The sequence below is a fragment of the Antechinus flavipes genome, chromosome 1, assembly GCF_016432865.1.
Source record: "Antechinus flavipes isolate AdamAnt ecotype Samford, QLD, Australia chromosome 1, AdamAnt_v2, whole genome shotgun sequence".
In the NCBI taxonomy this organism is placed as follows: Eukaryota; Metazoa; Chordata; class Mammalia; order Dasyuromorphia; family Dasyuridae; genus Antechinus; species Antechinus flavipes.
Genome location: NC_067398.1, coordinates 139962597 through 139983237, shown reverse-complemented (window position 1 = coordinate 139983237; position 20641 = coordinate 139962597). Strand labels below are relative to the sequence as shown.

At 36.1% G+C, this 20641-nt stretch overlaps 1 protein-coding gene across 1 annotated transcript in view; it reads right to left on the bottom strand.

The window, feature by feature from the left end:
- Nucleotides 1-20093, bottom strand: part of GPBP1 (GC-rich promoter binding protein 1) — a 97887-nt gene extending 77794 nt beyond the window's left edge. Inside the window, exons 1-2 of the mRNA XM_051990955.1 lie at nt 19993-20093; nt 17859-18807 (exon numbers count right to left, since the gene is read on the bottom strand). The gene's annotated coding sequence lies outside the window, so the exon portion shown is untranslated. The remainder of the gene's footprint in view (nt 1-17858; nt 18808-19992) is intronic.
- Between the last annotated feature and the right edge of the window lie 548 nt (nt 20094-20641).

The following is a 20641-nucleotide window of genomic DNA, read 5'->3' as shown; positions in this document are numbered from 1 at the left end:
CACTCTGAGACTAAAAATAATTTAAAAAACAAGGAAACTAATAGCAAGGCTGTGAAAGAATAGGTGCCACTAATCTGTTGCTGGTGAAACTCTAAGTCAACTGAACAATCTGGCAATACAGTAGAAGTTTAAAAAAAAAAAAGCATTCCTTTTGACCCAGTAATTTAATTTTGAGCAATACACCCTTTAAATCATAAGAAGAAAAAGCTACCTGTTTAATATTTTCATAGCATTATTTGCCATCCCCCAAAAAAGTTGGAAGCTACCTAAATATTAAACAATAAGGAAATGATTAAACTTTGGTATATTAGTGTTATGGTTAATATAATTAATGTAGACAAGAGGAATATAGGCATACCTCATTTTATTGCACTGTGCTTCACCGATATTCCATTTAAAAAATAATAAAGCTGTGGCAGAGCCAAAATGGCAGAAAGTGAACAGGATTTTGTGAACTTTTCCTACTTTCCCTCAGTAACAACACCAGATCAAGCCTCTGAACAGATTTTAGTGACAGAACCCACAAATGTTTGTAGTGTAACAAATTTCCAACAGAAGATATCTTGGAAGGATTTCAAGAAAGTTCTGCCTCATTCAGGGGAGGGTAGGAAGAAAGGGACATGGCCCAAATGGAGAGGAGGCTCGGGGTGGAGAGGGTCTGCTTAGGAATCTACAATGAGGCTCTTAGTCAAAATACAGCAGTTTTTGCTATTCTGTCCTGGTTCAGAAGCCAGTGCATCAGCAGACTAGCTGTGAGACTTCCAATGCAATGACAGAAGGCAAACAGTAAGCCCCTGAACCCCAGCATAACAAGTGGGACTTGGCCAGGCCCAATACTGTAAGCCAAGCAGTACTGGTCCTAAGGCAGCACAAAAGCCTTCATGCTGTACAGGAAGCTCAGGACAATTTCCCCTTTACCCTAAGAGCAGAGCTCAACCTTTAAAATATGAGCAAAAAATCAAAAAGAGCTCCAACCATAGTTAGTTATTATGGAGAGAGGGAAGAACAGACCTCAAGCCCTGAGGACATTAAAGGCAAACCATCTCACATGAAGCTCAAAGGAGGATGTGAACTTGTCTCCAACTCAAAAGGCTCTGTTGGAAGAATTCAAAAAGGATCTTTAAAAAGTTAGGAGAAAAATGAGGAAAGGAAACAAGAATGTTGCAGGAGAGTTTGGAAAAGAAAACAGAAATTATCTGAAAAAAATAACAAATAGATCTGGCAAAATGAAAAAAAGAAAATAACTCCTTGAAAAACATAATTGGTGAAATGGGGGAAAAAAAATTTCAATGAACAAAATAACTCATTTAAAAGTTCAATTGGCCAAATGCAAAAGGAAATTTAAAAAGCTACCTGAAGAAAATTCACTAAAAATTAAGAATTGAACAAATGGAAGTAAATGACTGGATGAGACACCAAGAATAGTCGAAGAAAATATAAACTATCTCATTTGAAAAACAACTGAGCTGGAAAATAGATTCAGAAGAGACAATCTAAGAATTATTGGACTACCTGAAAACCATGATTAAAAAAAAAAAAAAAAAGCCTAAACAACATCTTTCAAGACATCAAGGAAAACTGCTCTGACATGCTAGAACCAAAGGGTAAAATAGCCATTGAAAGAAGCCAATCACCTCCTGAAAAAAGACCCCAAAATGAAAACTCCAAGGAATGTTGTAGCCAAATTCCAGAATTATCAGATTAAGGAGAAAATACTGCAAGCAGAGAGGAACAAATTCAAGTATAGAGGAGCCACAATCATATTACCCAGAGCCTAGCACCTTAAAGGTGAACATCATTTGACTCTTTATGTCATTGGATTTGGCTCAAAGAGGGACTATCAGACATATTTCTAAACTTCTCATCCTATAAAGTAGGAGAGAAAAGGGGAAAGGAAAAGGGGAAGAGCCTAAAAAGGGGGGAGGGGAGATTGAGGTAAGTGGTGATCAGAAGCAAAACACTGGTAAGGTGGGAAAAGAAGAAAGAAAAGAGAAAAGTATAACTTGGGAAAAATAGGATAGCAGGAAATACAGAATTAGTAATTTTAACTTGGGATGAACTGTCCCATAAAAAACAAATTAAGGTTTATAACAAGCCTATGTTGAGCAATCTTATCAGTACCATTTTTTCAGTAGCATGACTTAATACTTTATCTGTGTCACATTTTGGTAATTCTCACAATATTACAAACTTTTTCATTATTTTATCTATTTATGCCAATATTCTCTTTTTTTGGGGGCCTCCCAATTTCATAAAACACAACAATATTTCATTATTGTTTTATTTTGATAAACTGCCACAGCCACCCCAATCTTCAGCAACCATTACCCAAATCAGTAAGCAGCTTATCAACATGAAGAACAAAATTCTCCACCAGCAAAAAAATTATGACTCAGTGATGATTCAGATGATGGTTATCTTTTTAGCAATAAAGTTTTTTTTTTTAATTAGGGCATATATGTTGAGTTGTTTAAACATAATATTACTGCACACTTAATAGACTACGATACAGTGTAAACAAAACTTTTATATGCACTAGAAACCAAGTAATTCATGACTCGCTTTATAGCAGTGATCTGGAACCAAAAGCACAATGTCTCCAAGGTACGTCTGTATAAAGAAATCTACAAAAATCTTTATGAATGAGAAACAACAAAAACATAATCAGAACAAAATACAAACTAAACTACAACCACTTAACAGGAAAAATCAGTGTGTGTGTGTGTGTGTGTGTGTGTGTGTGTGTGTGTGAAACAAATCCTGATAAAAAGGTTAACTGTGAAAAGTGAAATTAAATATAAAAAATTAAAATGCAAGATCAGTTGTACTGATGTTGTATATTAAGTTTATAAGTAATCTACTTTTAAAAAATAATTCACCTAAGCATTCACATAAAGTCAAAGATATGAAAAATGACTATAGCTTATAACAACAGAGAGCTGATCCAAAAGTATATGTAGATGTGGATGAAGATGGACAATATACTAGAATCAGAAGCTTGGGGTATTAAAAAAAAAAAATCACTATCTACTAAAGCTATTATGTAACTGCAAATGAATTTTTAGTTTATAGAGAAACAAATTTGAGGTAATCCAATGATAATGAAGAAACAGAAGGTAGAAATAGTAGATAGCAGTAAATTATCACTGCAAAACATGTGCAAAAAGAAATCTGAAGTATGACTGGAAAAGTCAATGGGCAGAACATACAGCCAGAAAATAAAAGTATGGAAAGCACATGTGCTACATTGTTATCCACCTAGAAAGGTCCTAGCATTAGGACCCCTCTAGAAGATTTGTAAGACAAAGATGTTTTCTTGAAATGGATATTACATATTTTGAATTCTCCTTATACTCTACTGTGCACATGACAATGGTTTTTTGTTTTCTTTCCCCTACATTTTATTTAATTTTTAAATAATGATTTGAAAAAGAAAAGAAAAAGAAAAACTAATAATCCTACAGACACTTTACATCTCACCATTATCTATCATGGTTGCTTATCAAGTAACAGACTCTCATCTATCAAGTCATTTTGGTGCACCTATCAGCAAATGGGAAAGTTGCAAAAGATGGTACAAAATTGTTTATGAATATCAATTGACATTCAAAAATGACTCCCAAAACAAGAGCTTACATCTTTTTTTTGTGTTACAGACCCCTCTTACAGTATATTGAAGCACCCCTTCTCAAAGTGACAGATTCTTCAAAGTTAGTTGTATTTGCAATGTTATTGTATAAATTGTTTTCCTGCTGAGTGAAATGAGCAGAACCAGGAGATCATTATACACTTCAACAACAATACTGTATGAGGATGTATTCTGATGGAAGTGGATATCTCCGACAAAGAGAAGATCTAACTCAGTTCCAATTGATCAATGACGGACAGAATCAGCTACACTCGGAGAAGGAACACTGGGAAATGAGTGTGATCTGTTTACATTTTTTGTTTTTCTTTCCAGGTTATTTTTACCTTCTGAATCCAATTCTTCTTGTGCAACAAGAGAACTGTATGGTTTTGCACACATATATTGTATCTAGGATATACTATACTATAACATATTTTACATTATAAAACTGCCTGCCACTCGGGGGATGGGGGGGGAAGCACACGTGCAGAGAGGAGGTAGAGGGAGGGAAGGGAAAAATTGAAACAGAAATGAGTGCAAGGGATAATGTTGTAAAAAATTACCCAGGCATATGTTCTGTCAATAAAAAAGTTATAATAAAAAAGAAGAAGAAGAATAAAATGCCCTAAGAGATACAGAATTAAATTAAATTTAATTTAAGGGAATTAAAGAGTACTTCCATTTTAGCAAAATAAAAAAAGATTCAAGAAAGAGAAAGCACTTGAGTGAGAGGTGCTGTATTCTAGAACAAATGACATTTGCTCATGACTATACTTTGTGTTATTTTTCATTGATTTCCTTTTATAAAATAGCATATGTACATTCCCACAGAGAGATAAACACTTGTCAAGCTGACAGAGAAATTAATGTATTGCTTTCCCTGTTACACTTGGATAGTTGGAAGTGTCTTAGATCTCCATTTCAGAGCTGATATAAATTCTTTAACATAGTTCTGCTTATCTGGGTTCTGGTCCTGGACTCTAGTGACTGACAATGGCTATAAAATGTTAAATTTTTTTTCCCCTTCTGCTTAATGAGACCCTATGTGTTGAAGATTAAGAGGCTGAATAATCTTGATAGTATTGCTTTGATATAAACAAATGGCAGCTAAATTTGGTAATGTAAAAATTTAGGTGGGAATCATTTGATGCAGGAATAGCTGAATGGTTCAGTGGACAAACAGATGGATCTGCAGTCAGGAAGATCTGAAGTATCTTTCACTATAAACCCTCCCCGCTTTCAAAAAAATTAACTTCTGTCAAAGGCTCCACCATCCTCTCAGGTTCATAATCTTAGCATTATCCTCAACTCCTCAATCAGTTCACTACTGTCCCCCTTCCCTTAGTTCAAGCCCTCATAACTTTTTACCTAGATTATTGCAAAGACCTCCTGACTAGAATCCCTACCCTACATCTCTTATCACTCCCCATCCTACACACTGAAGCCAATGCAATTTTCCTTAAAGGCAAATATGACATGATTCTCCCACTCAATCAACTGTATTTGCTTCCTATTACTTCTAAATAAATGTTTTTAAAATATAAAATGTTTTTAATGAATTAAAAGATTTGCTTTAAATTGAATTATAAATTTCTTTATATTCAAAAGTATTTAAGGGCATACTATGTACTAAAAGCAGAGGAAACAAGCAGAAAAAAACTAACGTCCCCTTGTCTCCAACAGCACACTCTAAGGGAAAAAAAACCTATAAAAGAAAGTGCAGGTACTGAGCATAGGACAAAGTCTGGAAGGCAAGGTCCTGAGGTACTTAGTTAAAGAAACAGGTCAGATGAGCTGGTAGGTCTGGAGCTCAAGAAGAGCAGCTCCAGAAAGCTGATCTGGTGGTCCTCATCTCATCAGAAGCAAGGGTATTGAAGACTCCCATCTCATCCAAAATGTGAGTTGTCAAGCAGTCCAAGTTAAGTGCTAAGTCAAGGGAATATATCTGCAAGTGGCAAGTTTTCCCCCCACGTAGCCAACCTGAATGCCAATACATAAATAGGATATACCTGATCAGACATATCATAATTGAGGGAAGAAAATGCCAACTATAATCAAGAGCCATCTAACTTCCAGGAGGATGGCCAAGTGCAAAGTTCTTGCCAAACCCAATTCTCTCTAACTTGAAAACTAAGAAATGCCAAAAATAAAGTAAAGCAAAAAAGAAATCAAAGGATGAACATATTGATCATCATATCCAAACAAATCTATACATGCTGCAGAGACTTATGGTTGGTTAAGCATAATTTAAGAAAATTGAAGAATAAAATTTTCAAAACTATAGGGGGAAATTCTCAACCAAACCAAAGATAGAGAGAAGTTATTATAAAAAATAAAATACCTGGCTTAAACACACACACACACACACACACACACACACACACACACACACACACACACATACACACACACACCTTTTGCGCAAGGGGAAGAATCCCAAACTAAAGGGAGATTACAATTTCTATAATTCTAAAGTAATAATAGTAAGCTTTCCAGCAGGCTGTTGAAGCTTAATCCTGCAGCAATCTACTCTTGTTCAAAATCAGTTCAGTGAAGGAGCAATGACAGACTCTGCCCTAAATCAGACCATTTTGGAAACACTGAGAGTTTCCAGGTCCCCAGCCTGTCCCTAAAATAACACAATACTGAATAAATCTCTCAAGAAAGCAGTAACAAGACTAGTCCAGATCTTCCTCCAGAAGTATAACAGAACCTAACCCTATCCTGAAGTTTAAAGTCAGAAAAAAGGTTGGAAAAACAAGTTAACCCCTCCCCCCCCCCAAAAAAAGACAGCCATACAAAGCTATTATAGTGGCAAGTCAGGTCAACACACAAACCCCAAATAAGAATGATCCCAAAATACCTACAATAGAAATCTAAGTGAAAAAGACAGTATAGATTAAAGACTTAAGTAGAATTCTTGAAAGAGATAGAGGAAGAGGGGAGAGAGAAGGGGAAGAGAGAGATTAAAAAAAAAATTTATAAGCGAAATGAGCTCTGAAAGGAAGAACTGGAAAGGAAATCGACAGCTTAGTATAAGAGTACAAAACCTTTTCCAAGAAACAAACTCCCTAAAAATTCAAAATGGACTAAATAGGAACTAATGAGTCCACAAAGCAAAAAAAATATTAAAACAAATTCAAGAGCAAAAACTGAAAAATATAAGAAAATGTAAGGTATCTCACAGCAAAAAGAACTGAGCTGGGAAATAAAAAAAAAATTTAAGAATCATTGGTGTCTCTGAATGTCATGACCAACAGAAAAGGACACCAACATGTTATTTCAATAAAAACATATTGAATATCCAGATCTCCAAGAATCAGAGGGCAAAGTAACCATAAAGAATTCACTAGTCATTTCCTGAAAAAAACTGCCAAATGAAAACTCCCACGATCATCCAAGGGAAAATCCAAATCAAAAAATAATAATATATTAAGACAGACAGATTTAGAGTTAGGATTACTACAAGCACCCAGAAAGAAGAAATTCAAGTATTGATGACCTACATTCAAGATCACCCATGACTTAGCAGTCACTACCACAAAGGAGTAAAGAACTTAAAGGCAGAGGCTATGAACTTACAGCAAAGAATAACTTACCTAAGCAAAATGAATATAATGCTATATGGAGAGGTGAAGTGGAACTTAAATGAAAAGAGAACTTTCAAGCATTCTTGATGAAAGAATCAGTTAGAAACTTTAAAACAGAAATGAAAAGATACATAAAAAGGTAAACATGAATGAATAATACTAAAGGACTAAACAAAGATAAAATGCTTACATTCAATTATACAGAGATACAGGTGTCTCCTGAGAACTCCATCATTCGAAGTCATAGAATGCAATTAGACAAGGCCCGGAAGGAATTATGTCTTGATGATATTAAGAATAGAAAGAAAAGGGAAGAAAAAAACACACTGGGAGGAAGGAGAGGGAAAGGAAAGTCTGGGCAAATTATTGCACATAATCATTATATACAAGTAGACTCTACAAATAAGGATGGGGGAGAGGTGACTAAAACTTGAACCTCACTCTTATTTGAACTAGCCACAAAGAATACACACGCACACACAACATGCAGGCATACATACACACACTTAGAAAAAGAAATACATTTCACTCAATAGAGCAATAATAGGAAAAGGGGACAAGGGGAATATGAAGGATGATTAGTCCTGAGTAAAATAAATTCAAAGGGTACACAAAATATTTACAGCTCTCTCAAGATGGCAAAGGAAATTGAAAGTGATAATTCATAAACTGGAGAATGAACAAGTTATGGCATATAAATATGATGGAATTGTATCATGCTATATCTTATCAGTATAATGACCAATCATGATTGCAAAGGAACAATGATGAAATATGCTACCTACTTGGTGACAGAGATCAAAAAGGACACAAGGCAAAATTAGTTAATTTTTTTTTTTGATATAGCCAATGTAAAATTTTGTTTTGAATGATTAAAAGTTTGTAATGAGTTTTGTTCTCAATATAGGAGATGAGAGAGGAAGAAGACAGATTCTGAGTGATTAAAAAATATTTTAAGTGAGTAAGACTTCCACTAAGTGGAGTGGTAGCCATGAGAAAAGAGAGAATGGAATAGATGAAAACCATATTTGTTTAGAGATAAGAGTTTTTAAGATTTAGTAAGTGACTGAAGGGTAAGGCAAAATGAAGAGTCTTAATTTCAATATTTAGAATCTATGTAAAAGTACACTGGTGTCAACATAAATGGAAAAGTTTGGAGGAATGCCAAATGTTGTGGGTAGAAGGGAGAATTTTGTTTTTTTAAACAAGGTGAGTTAAAGATGCCAGGGGCACATTTAAGTGAAGATTTTCAGTGAACAGGTGATTGATGCAGGATTGGAATTCAAGAGATTAATTTAGGACTAGATATATAGCTTGCAAGTCATCTACATTTTCTCTATATACCTTCATTCAAAAAGTATAGATAGAAAATGGCCTCATCGTAAGGAAAAAAATGCTCTAAAGAAAACCATTTATGCACCAAACTAAATTTTACACTGAATTACATTACACTAAAAATGTTTTCCAATGAAAAAATTTCAGACTTTTCTTGGAACAATTTCTTTAGTGCTCTTCAATTTTGCCCCAATGCTGGAAGGTAAGAAATAAAAAAAATGAAAGAGAAAACAGGTTATGTTATTAGTCAAATGCCATCTCAATCTATACATAATTTTAAAAATATATCTATATCAATATAAAATAACCTTGATTCATGAGCTAAAATTATTCCTTTGCAAATATAGTCTTTATTTTGATCATGAATCTTCAGTGACAAGTTGCACGTGATGATTCTTTTGTTTTCGGTTTTGGAGAGTTGTTATGGGCCAGAACTCGAAACAAGGTATTAAGTGGAATTGAGGAGACAATGGTTAAATCTAATTTAGCATTGATTTAATCCTACAACAAATAATGGTTTACCTAGTGATATAATGACTGGTTTGTACTCAGTGTGGAGCACATAAGCTAGAAGCCTCAGCCAGGGAGATTCAGAGAAATTCAGAGAAGTTGGCAGCAGGAACTCAAGCTCTTGGAACCAAGGAGAGAGATAGAAAGCTAACCTGGCCCAAGGAAAGGAGACAGGACTTTGAAGGAGATAATAAAGGATTTGGACTTCAACTTCTGGCTACTCGTGCAGTGACTACTAAACTGAAACCAAGACTGCTCCCAGAGACTGCAAGAAATCGAACCAACAGAGAAACATTACAGGAAAGTGACATTTGGAGTGTCAGACTAGAGCAAGAGTTCTTAACCTTTTATGTGTCAATGGACCCCCTTGGATAGTAGGGCAGTTTCTTCTTCTAAAGTATATACCCAAACCTATGCCCTGGAATAAAAATTCACTTCTTGATGAGTAGAAAATTTCTGTGAATAACCCAAATTTAAAGCTGAAAAATGAAGTGATATAGTCCAACCTCCTCTTCACAAATAAAGAGGGCCAGAATAGTGAAGTGACAAACAACATAATAAAGCAGAAGATACCTAAAAAAGATAAAGGAAGAAGACTGGATAAGAATTATTCAAAGCTAAAAATAAAAAAAATAAAAAAAAAAAAGAAAAAAAGAAAAGAAATCAAAGAAAAGGAGGAAAGAAAAAATCAGCCCCTAATAGGGTTGGGACAGCAGTCAAGCAACTTAGCAAGAGCTGCCTCAATCTGAATCATTGGGACCCCTAAATTTCATGTAGGTCACTTAAAAAAAAAAAAAATCTTTTTGGTATTTGAGTAATTACAAACTCCTTGTACAAATCCTAGAAAAATGTCTTTTTGTACTTTCCACTTCTTAGTAAACAGTTTTCTCTCAAGGTCACAGTGACATGTGTAACAATCATTTTTAGAGAAAGGACTGAATACCAAAAATCCATTTTTTAGGCATAAAACGGCTCTTCTTCCAATCCCCAAAATATGTTCTTATTGTTGAACTTCCTTTCCTTATTATACACCATTTAAGTTACCTTAAGGGGCTAAATGTTTGCTGATAAGACATTTTTTAACAATGAGATTTACCTGGATTTTCTGTAGGTTCACATATTTTCAAGACCATCTCTTAATAGCACATTCAGACAACTTTTCTATTTGACATTCATGGCTTAGAAAAAGAATAGTTTAAAGTGCCTAATTACATCCCTTTAAAAGACTGGTGATTATGGGAGAGAACTACCACTAACCTTTACAGGTTAACCATGTTATGTAGGATTTCTAAAATGTTCTATCTACAACTATCTAGAAAAACCCACCTGTATGCACTTCACCAAAAAAAACAAAACAAAGAATGACACAGGAGTCTAGAAAAGGTATAGAAATATTTATTTGATCTGAGTGAAGAATTCTATAAAGTTCATTATGATGGAATTTGTTCAGTAAATACAGGAAAACAGAATTTTTAAGGTCTTTAAAAATTATTATTTGTAGTATGAACACAAGAGATCTCTTGATATGATGGAAAGATCATTTAAAAGTCTTACAAATTCTAGTGCATCCTATCTATGAGATTTTCTTAGGGCTTTATTCATCCTTTTGGAACTCATTTTCTTCATTTCTCAGATGGGGAGAATATATGCTAAATTTCTCTCAGAATTGCTATGATATCAATTGAGCAAATCATTTCTTTTTGGTCTTGCTTCCTCTGCTGTAAAATACTTTCAGAAGCAAGAGCCAGGTAATTCCAATCCAGATCCTCCTATTCCAAATCTAGTACTTTCTTTCTGCCACATCACAAATCTGACTATTTATTGAGATAAATTTACTAAAATTCACATTAAGTGAAGGGCAGAAGAAAAAAACGATATTTGCCTCAGGTGTCCGTCAGTCGTTAAATTTTTTTAAGCCAATGAAGTATGCCTAAGAAAAACTAATAGTCCCCTCTTTTTTACCCTACCTTCCTTTAGGTCTCCCACAATTCCCTTTTCCTTAAAAAGAAATCATTTGAAAGATGACAACACTCTAAAATGAAGAGAATGGAACTAGCCAAAAAGACCACACACTCAAATGTATACACAGAGTAAGAAAAAGGGAACGACACTATAAAACAAAGGGGCTGGACTAAATGACCTCTGCAGTAACTTCTAAGTCTCAAACTATGATCCTAAGGAATATAGGTTTAAGGGCTAATGTTTTTTTCCTAATCTGTACTCTTAAGCCACATTATCTGATATTAAAATGGTATACTGTTTCAGAGAAACCACTTAACATAGGCTCTAGATTTAGCACTAGTGATACCTAGAGAATATATTATACATACACACACACACACACACATATACACGCGTAAATTACTGTCCTTCTATGCTATATTTTACAAATTAAAAAAAAAAGTTTCCCCTCACATTTCATTTTCCATCCCATTGAAAAGTTTTAGGAAAACAAGAAAAACCAAAAATGCTTTCTTTTTTTTTTTTTTTTTTTTTGGTTGAGGCAACTGGGGTTAAGAGACTTGCTCCGGTCACATAGCTAGAAAGTGGCTAAGTGTCTGAGGCCAAATTTGAACTCGGGTCCTCCTTACAACTTCAGGGCTAGTGCTCTATCCACTGTGCCAACTACCTGCCCCAATGCTTCAATTTTTAAAATAAGACAAATTAACTCAGAAAAATACAAATTGCAACAGTAAAACTTGTCCGTGGCCTTAGAAAGAAGATCAGTGTTTTTTGATCGGTGGTTCTGTGGATTTTAGCAAACTGTAATAATTTGTAAAATACTTTGTACTATGCCTAGTATACAGTAAGTGACTAATAAATGCAGTTTCCCTTCCCTCCTTTTCTTCCTTTGCAGCCATTTCTATATAATTACCATATTATAGTCTACTACTGAATCAATTATGGAGATCGAAATAAATACTGGCAATGACACACCAAGAAAACTCACTTTAAATAGTATTTACTGCCTAACAGAATTTGTTTTGCATTAATAAACTTTCAGGATACATAAAAACATTTTCTCCATGAAGGAGAGAAGCCACATTCAATGACGTGGTCACAAAGATAAGAAATTTCTGAACAAGAGATCAAATCATATGAACGATGCACAATAATGAAGTCGCCATGATTCCATGATATCAAAAAGTGCAAATTTTTACTCCTGGACAAATTAGAGGCAGCCCTTTCCAAATCCATGGAAAAGAACACATTTCTTTATGGATATTTTTAATAGTCTTACTTTTTTTTATATTAAACACTTCACACAGTTATGAACATGAATTAATCCATTTTGTAAATAATCATTCATTAAACACTGCATTTGTGGACTGGCAGGAGTGGGAAAAGGAGGGAACAGTCTCAAGAGAACAGAATTGAATTCATTCATTTGCTCTCACTCCTAGTTCCTAGGAAAAGAGGATGAAAACCGGTATGTTCTAATTGAGCTTTTCAAAGGAAATACACTCTAGGGTAAAGTATTATTTGAACAGGGATTGGGAAAAAAAGTTGTACTTTTGCTAAGATTATGTTTCTAAAGTCTTTTTAAATGAAGAGAGAACCTTCAACAAAGAAAAATCTGATTAAAAGACAAATTCAGAAAATTATAAAAGAGAGCAACCCAAAGTAACCAAAAAGACAATTTGGATCCAGAAAGCTAGAGTGAAAATTCTATATATAAAAGTTATTAGCAAAATGTGTTGGAAAAAGCAAAGAACAAAAGCTCAGTAATTGCTTATTAATTTATACTGATGGGGAGCATTAACTTTCTTAGCAAATAAAAAAAAAAATCAGACTATCAGAGAGAAGCATCGCCTTAGAATAAACAAAAAGATAAGTTTAACCTGCCCTTACTATACAACATATATAGGGTTTTAATTAATACCTTGTCTAGCCTGGACATGGACAGAGATGCTTAAGCTTGAGGTTGATAACTGGGGTACATAAATTAGTTTGTGGATAGATTTCACAAGTAGCCCTTGGTTTCCTTTGTAAGCTAAGCTTATGTCTTTAAAAAAAATTATGAGAAGTAGTCCACAACTTCATCAAAATGCCAGAGGTCTAGACGTTAAAAAAAAATAAAAGTTAAGAACAACAGCTTTAGGCTCTAAGGGACTAAAAGGGGTTAAAGCAACACATTTCATGTCATAAAGCTGAATTGTGACAAAGCCTGAACAGAACACAAATCTTGTAGAAAGGCTGACGACTGCTCTTTCCACTATATGATGATGACCCACCTTCAAAGCATAACATTAAACAGTTAAAAAGGAAAACATTTACCATGAGATGATACAAAGGATCTATATGTAGGGAGATCTAAGGAGGAAGTCAAAGGAGGACCTGAACCCAGGTTCTATGATTCCTATTCCAGTCTGCTGAACACCAAAGTGAAAAATCTCCCCATTCTCACAATTTTCTATCACTCTTGATTTGGAGCTCATCTTTCTCCCATGACATTCTATTTTGTATTATTATACTTTATCTATGTGCATGCCATTTTCTTCTCCTCTCTCTCTCCAAAAGAATTTAAATGTCTTTAAAGAAAGGCGCTATCAACTTTTTTCCCCCATCTCTGCATCCCTAATTTCTAGCACAGTGCCTTGTACAGACAGAACAAAAGGTATTATAGTACTAGATAATACTGATTAAGCAACTCCTCTGCCTTTTATTCTTTTAAGATGTATATTCTCAAACCCTTTTCTTCCTTTTGGGAATCTCCATTCTTTCACATTTTATCTACTTATACCTTACCACCCCCAATTTTATGTTATAACCTATAAACACACATTTGCCAAACCGTAAAGTCAGTTCTCCAAGATAAAATGAGAACAGAAATCTAATAATTCTATATTCAACACTCCATCTGTGAAAAGAGAAATGGAAAAATAGCCTCCAAAAAAACTCTCATTTTCCTTTCTGGCTTGAACCTCTTCCCCCTAAAAATGGCTGTAAACATATCAAAATACAAGCAGGCTCTGCTGCTTACCTACCTGTGTTACACTGGACAAGTGACTTCACATCTATTTAATCTGTAAAATAAGGGCAGCTAGGTGGCACAGTGGAGAATGCTAAACAGAATTTAAATCTGACCTCAGACACAGTAGTTGTATGACCCTGAGCAAGTCACTTAACCATATTTGCCTCAGTTCCTCATCTGTAAAATGAAATGAAAAAGGAAATGGCAAAGCACTCCTGTATTTTTGCCAAGAAAAGCCCAAATGGGTGACAATAAATTTGTCATAACTGAAATGACAGAGCAACAACAAAAATGAGGGTAAAGAATTATCTTGACCTCTAAGATATCTTTCAGTTCTACATCAATCAGTGACCTATGATTCAGAGTAAATAAAAAGGCCAACGGCCCCTTTAATAAGCAATTCTCCAAAGAAGCGTCATTAGGTTTATGGGCAAAGAAAAAGAATAGAATAAGAAATGTAGGGAAAAGAGAAAAAGAAGTGTCAGAGTATATTTATTAGTGAACCACAAGCAATTTACTAGAATGCTTATGGAACCTCAGGTTTCCAATCCTGAACCAAATTAACAGCTGATTATAAACATATACAAAACTTAAAAACTTAATCATGATAAACTTAAGTGGAAGGATTTGGCTCAAATTCTACAATACTCAAGGATTAAAGTTCCAGGGAGATTAGCAAATAGAAGAATGACCTAGGAATCTGGAAACCTAGGTTCAAGTCTTCCTTAAATACAAACTATCAAAGTTCTTGAACCAAACAACTAGGATCCATATATTTCAATATGGATTGGCAGTTGCCAGTGTGTATAGCAAGAAGTTTCCTCACTGGTCTCCTTTCTCTTTTACAACATTGGAGGGGAGAGGGGAAAAGCACAAACTCTGACCTCAAAAAAAATAATCCTAACCAACCAACTACTTACTACAAAAGAAACTAAGGAATAGAAAACCCTGAAGGAACCGATATTCTAGGAGATTCTGGTGGAAACTATTTTCAATAAGTAATACAATCAAGAGACACAGAAGACGTCCAAAAATGAGAACACTCAATTACCTCCTTAGGCATTGCATTAAACATTTAAAATCTCTCTTCAAATTTCATCTTACTAGATTTATCCCAATATTCTAATCATTTGAGATCTTTTTGAATCCAATCATCCAAATTCTTAAGTTATAACTCTCATCTCTGTCTAATCTATACATATAATTGGTATATTACCAATGCCTTCATTTGTGACATTAAAAAAAAAAAAAAAATCAAAGACCCTTAACTGAGAGGAAATAACATTGAAAGTTTTAAATTCCCCTAAACATCAAGTAGAAACTTTCTAATGAGCTCCCATCAACTCTCCCTCCTACTAACTTGGTTCTAGTGTAAGAGGGTAAAGTAGCCCTTTTAACAAGGCAGATTAATTCAATCCAGTATTGGATTGGAACAGAATTGCTTCTCTGTTAGTTCCTTCAAAGGTTACCTACAAACGTTCATAGCTCTGCTGAATGAAACATAAAACGAAATAAACTAGCCTTCACTTTGCCATTTCTCAAGCTTAAATCATCTCTGTGCTCTCTTTTACTGCTAAACTTTTACAAAGAGAAACTTACCTTAGCTACCTCCACTTCCTCAAACTTGATCATCTGTTTTCTTAAGTCCATCACTATATCTAAATTCAAAGGATGCCAATGACTTCTTAATTGCTATATCCAACCCCTTTTAATTAGTCCTCATTCTTCCTTGACTTTCCAACACCTTTAGTCATAGTTGACTACTCCTTCCCTTCTGAATACTCTCCTCCTCAGTCTTCCCGAACTGCTTTTTCCTAGTTCTCTTCCCAGGAGGCTATTCTATTAGATCACAAAATTTCAAACTTTAAAACTTTAAAAAGCCATGAATTCCACTTATATTAGACAAAGAACACTCTTTACACTATCCCCTGACATTTATTGGGCATCAATCTTTGCTTAAAGGAATTCAGAGAACAAAGGAAGCAGCGAAAAATAACTACCAAAAAAAAAAAAACAAAAAACCACCTAACTTCTTCAGAAGAAATCCAATTTCCTCCTATCACTTACACTATCATGAAGTGGACATAAATCTTAATGATAAAGATTAGAAAATAAATACATGCACTAAACTAAATGCCAGTATCCAATAGGCAATACCTCTTTAAAAATGTTGTTGGCTTGAAAAGGAAAAAACACTCTCCAGCAATAAGTTGAAGATCAAACATTGTAAAGAGGATGAACATTATTTCTAGAAAGAAAAGACATTGCCTAAGTGTGCTGGCAGAGGAGGAAGAAAATTCAAGTTTCTAATGCATCACCCTTCTTTATTAGAGGGGTGTACACTGTTGCATACAGAGGTAGATTCCTTTCCTAGGGAAACTGGTTTTGCTTAAGTGGTTTTCTCTATTAAAAAGAAAGGATCAATGATGGGGTATAGGAAAAAGGGTATACCTAGGAATGACTGATGGAAGAAAACAAAAGGTATCAATAAAACTTTTAGAAAAAAAAAAACTTGAGGGAAAAAAATTTAAGATTCCTATTCTGAATGCAAGAAACTAGTAAATAATCCTTTTTTGATCTTTGAATAACTAAAAATTCTCCTGGATTCTAATTTTCTGGGGGGAAAAAAGTAATTAATCAAAAATAAAACAGGTATGGATAAATATTTGGGAAAATCTGGAAAGACATTTTCCTTGTCATAATTAACATGTTGCAATAATAATTCAAAACTATTTAATTATCTTTTTAAACGAAATTTAACAAAATAAAACTAAATTAAAATTAAATGATATGAGAACCTGCCCATTAAAATGTGGACTTAAAGGAAGAAAACAAAATCATTACAAAAACTTGTGCATTAGACTTTTAAAACTTCAAGAAACAGTCAGGCCTCTAGGCTACTGGTATCATTCTATCTATTCTCTGAAGGACAGATACCAATTTAGTGACACATTTATTCGTTCTATTCAATCATAAATTATATATATATATATATATATATATATATTGCTGAATTTTCTCCCACTACCAACAAAGGGCTCATTCTTTTTACAACTAAACTTTAAAAAAGGGATGGAATGTGGGATATTGTTTCAAAGGTTGTCACTATAAATTCCAGAGGAAAACAATACTCTGTATATACACCAATATCTTTTCTAAAAATCAATACAGGTTTTTGAAGAATGGTCCTTAGTTGTTCTAAAACTAAACTTGCAGAGAAATCTATACTCCCTTTAAAATAAATATAATGAATATTTCACATATTAAACTGTAAGCAAAAAATAATTCACGTATTTAAATTATTAGAGTCATTAAGCTAAAACTTATTAAAATTAACCTTATTGATTTCAAGTTAAAATTTAGCCTTAATTATAAGTAAAAAAAGACACTCAGACTTATGTTTGAGGCATAACTAATTTTGAGCTGCAAGAGATATATCCAATTTCCCATATTTTAGAATATGGTATATTAAGAAAGTTTCACAAATGGACTGGTGGTAAACATTTCATAAAACCAAAAGATAAGCATTAACCACATAGACTGAACTCCAAAATGTTTACAATTCAAAAGTTCTTTTTTATAAATCTGTCTCCTCTTAACAGAAATTTCCTCCATTTTTTGAAAATGTCAAGAGATGGAGATGGGGAAATGAATCTTGATATAAGTACATACAGTAGTTTTGTTATTAGTTTATAGAGAATAGTATTGGAAATGAAGACAAGCAAAAATGCAAGAAACTAAAAGTCTAGCAACACAAGATTACTAAAATCACAGTTTACTCAAAGAAATGTTAATTTTTAACAAACCACATAATACTTACAAAATCCAACAGGACTGCACAGGAAGGTGTCAATTTTCTCTCTGGAAGTGGAATCTTCACTTTTTCCAGTTTGTGTTTTTATTTTGTATCCTTTGAAATAATATCCAAGTTCCTTGAAGGTACCTGACTTGTGGCTATTTGACATAGAGCTACTTCAAGTCAGCTACCCATCCTTTTGTTTTAAATTATTCATATGGCTATTTCCAGAATTAGTCTTGGATTTAAGATTGTGAAATCTTCTGAAACCTTTCTTCTTTATTATCTGGTGTACATGTCACTGTCATAAGCATCCACTCCAGATGAAATATTCGTTTTATAACACAAAAAGCAAAAAACAAAAAGCAGATTTCACATCTGAAGTGAAGAGCATTCCTAAGCATCAGCATATATAGAGAGACAACAGCTATCTCAATACCACCATATTGCTGGTTAAAGGCAACATTTTAGAAAATATATTTACACTTAAATAAAAGAAGAAAAAACCTCTGGATTCTATTATCTCTTCATTTAGAAAAGAGGATGCATGGCAAAGTGAGAAAGGTGGACTTCAAAATACTTAAAATTTATAGTAAAGGTAAAAATATCTGCCATGAAACTTCATCAATGTTTAAACAATTTTGAAAATGTTTAAACTATTCAGTACACAGATCAAACATATCTTACAGCTCTGGCTTAAGAACATTAACTAAAAAAAAAAAAAAAATCAGCAAAATTCTGCCAGCTGAACTACTTTAACCCTTAAAACGATTTGTTCTGAACCAAAATACTGAAGAAGTGCCTGTATTGCTGCGGTGGAGCAGTGAAATTGTTCACTGTTGTCAATTCACTTCCAAGTTGTTTCTTGCCAGTCTTAATAAACTTCTGGGTCAAAAATATCCAGTCATCATAATTCCAAATAATGGCCACTCCAAATATCCAAGGTTTTTTTAGGTTTTTTTACACAAATAACCTAGAGGGGGGGAAAAAAGTTATTACATCTTTGTGCTTTAAATCACCTGTGAAAGTTTCAAAAACAACTCTCTACAAGCTAGTAAAGAACTACTAGTGGGCTGAAAAGAAACTAAAGATCAAAAAACTGCAGACCAAAAACAAATCAGCACAAAGAAGTGACTGCCCAAGGATACCGTATTTACTAATAAAAACTCTTGACTCTAAGAGGAAGGGAGGAAGAGGAGTGATAAGAGAGGAGGGAACGGTAGATTACAGAATTACACATCCGGAATCTTCTCATCTCAGAAAAAACCCGAGATGCCTCTCAAAGTACGATTGTTCTTATTTTCAGAATACCTTGGTCCCATCCACACAGCTCAGGCAGACACAGGTGTTGACGCCGCGGGGTTATCTCTAGATGTTACTCCCGTCGGTCACACAGGAGGGACAAAAATACTAAGCCTCCATGGGAACGTTTAAAAAGAAGGGGGCGGTAGGGTCATTCTTCGATCAGACAAGTGTGTGAAGAGGGGAGATGGGGCTTAAATGAAGGCGGGAGCGGAGGGGGGGGGGGGAATGTAAAAAAAGAAAGCTTTCCCAAAGGGAAAACTTCCCCCTCCCAAACTGAAGGTGCGAGTTCTCCTTTCTCGGGATTAGCTCGGAAAAAAAGACTTCCATCTGCTCTGGGGGAAGGGAAGTCCTTCTCTCCAACCGGTCCCCTCCCTCCCGAGAAGGACAGCTTGTCTCCCCCGCCGCGGGACGAAAAGAACCGGTCCCGGTCCGGCTCCGGAGAGGGAGCGATATGGGCCAGGAGAAGAGGAGAGGAAGGAGGACCCAGGACACGGACGCCGTGGGCCAGGGGCTAGTAAGCGGGATGGGGAGGGGCGACCCCAAGCGAGGAGGCCGTCGGACCTACCTCCCTCTCTGGACCAAAACCAGCCCAGCCCCCCGGGCGGCGACGCCGGAGCAGCCACCAGCGCCACCCCAACGGGAAGCGAGAACTGGTCCCACCAGGGGCCTTCGTCGTCGCCCCCGCCCCCTCGGGCTCCCCTCCTCCTCTCCCTCCTCAGACAACCTCGCACCTCCCCGCCCGCCGCCGCCAGCTTCGCTCCCGACACCCCCCCCCCAACGCAACCCTAGCCCCGACGGTCACCCCCCCCTCCTCCCCAAGGGACCCGTCGAGGAGGGGGAAGAGAGCCGTTACCTTCCGCCCCACCGGAGGTGCCCCTGGCCCGGGGGTGTCGCTGCGCTCGGTCCCGGGAGGAGGTTTTCGGTACTTTGAATAATCCCCTTTTGCCGCTTTTCCCTCCCCCCACAGCCAGACTCAGTCCCAAAATGGCGCCGGCCCGATCCGCAATGTTCTGCGCCAAGTCTCGCGAGATCGCGGAAGGTGGCGATGTAGGGAGGAAACGAGTGTGGTTGCGAAGGCGAAGGGGGAAAAAGAGGGGGGGGCGGGGCGAGGAAGGAAAGAGGAGGTGGGAGAAAGGGTGTGGAAGGAGCCGAAGGAGGGAACGAAGTGGGCGGGGCAGCGGGAAAGAGCCGATTCGAAAGAGAACGTTCGGGCCTAAGCAACCGTCGACGCCGAAGCCTCCGGGAGGCTCCTCCCTCCTCAGCGGGTGACTGGAGGAAGCGGAAAGAAGGCGGGGCGGTGGGGGCGGGGCTTCGAAGGCGGACCCCGAGGCAGGGGCGCGCGGGGGGCGGTGGCTCCGCGCGGTGACGTCAGAAGCAGCTGGAGCCGGGGATTACCCCCTGCTGCTGACGTGATGATGGTGAACAATCGGGAACGTTCGGTGGAAGGGGGAATTCCCTGCCGCTCCCCAAGGAGCCCCTCCTCCCTCCACTCACTCCTCTCC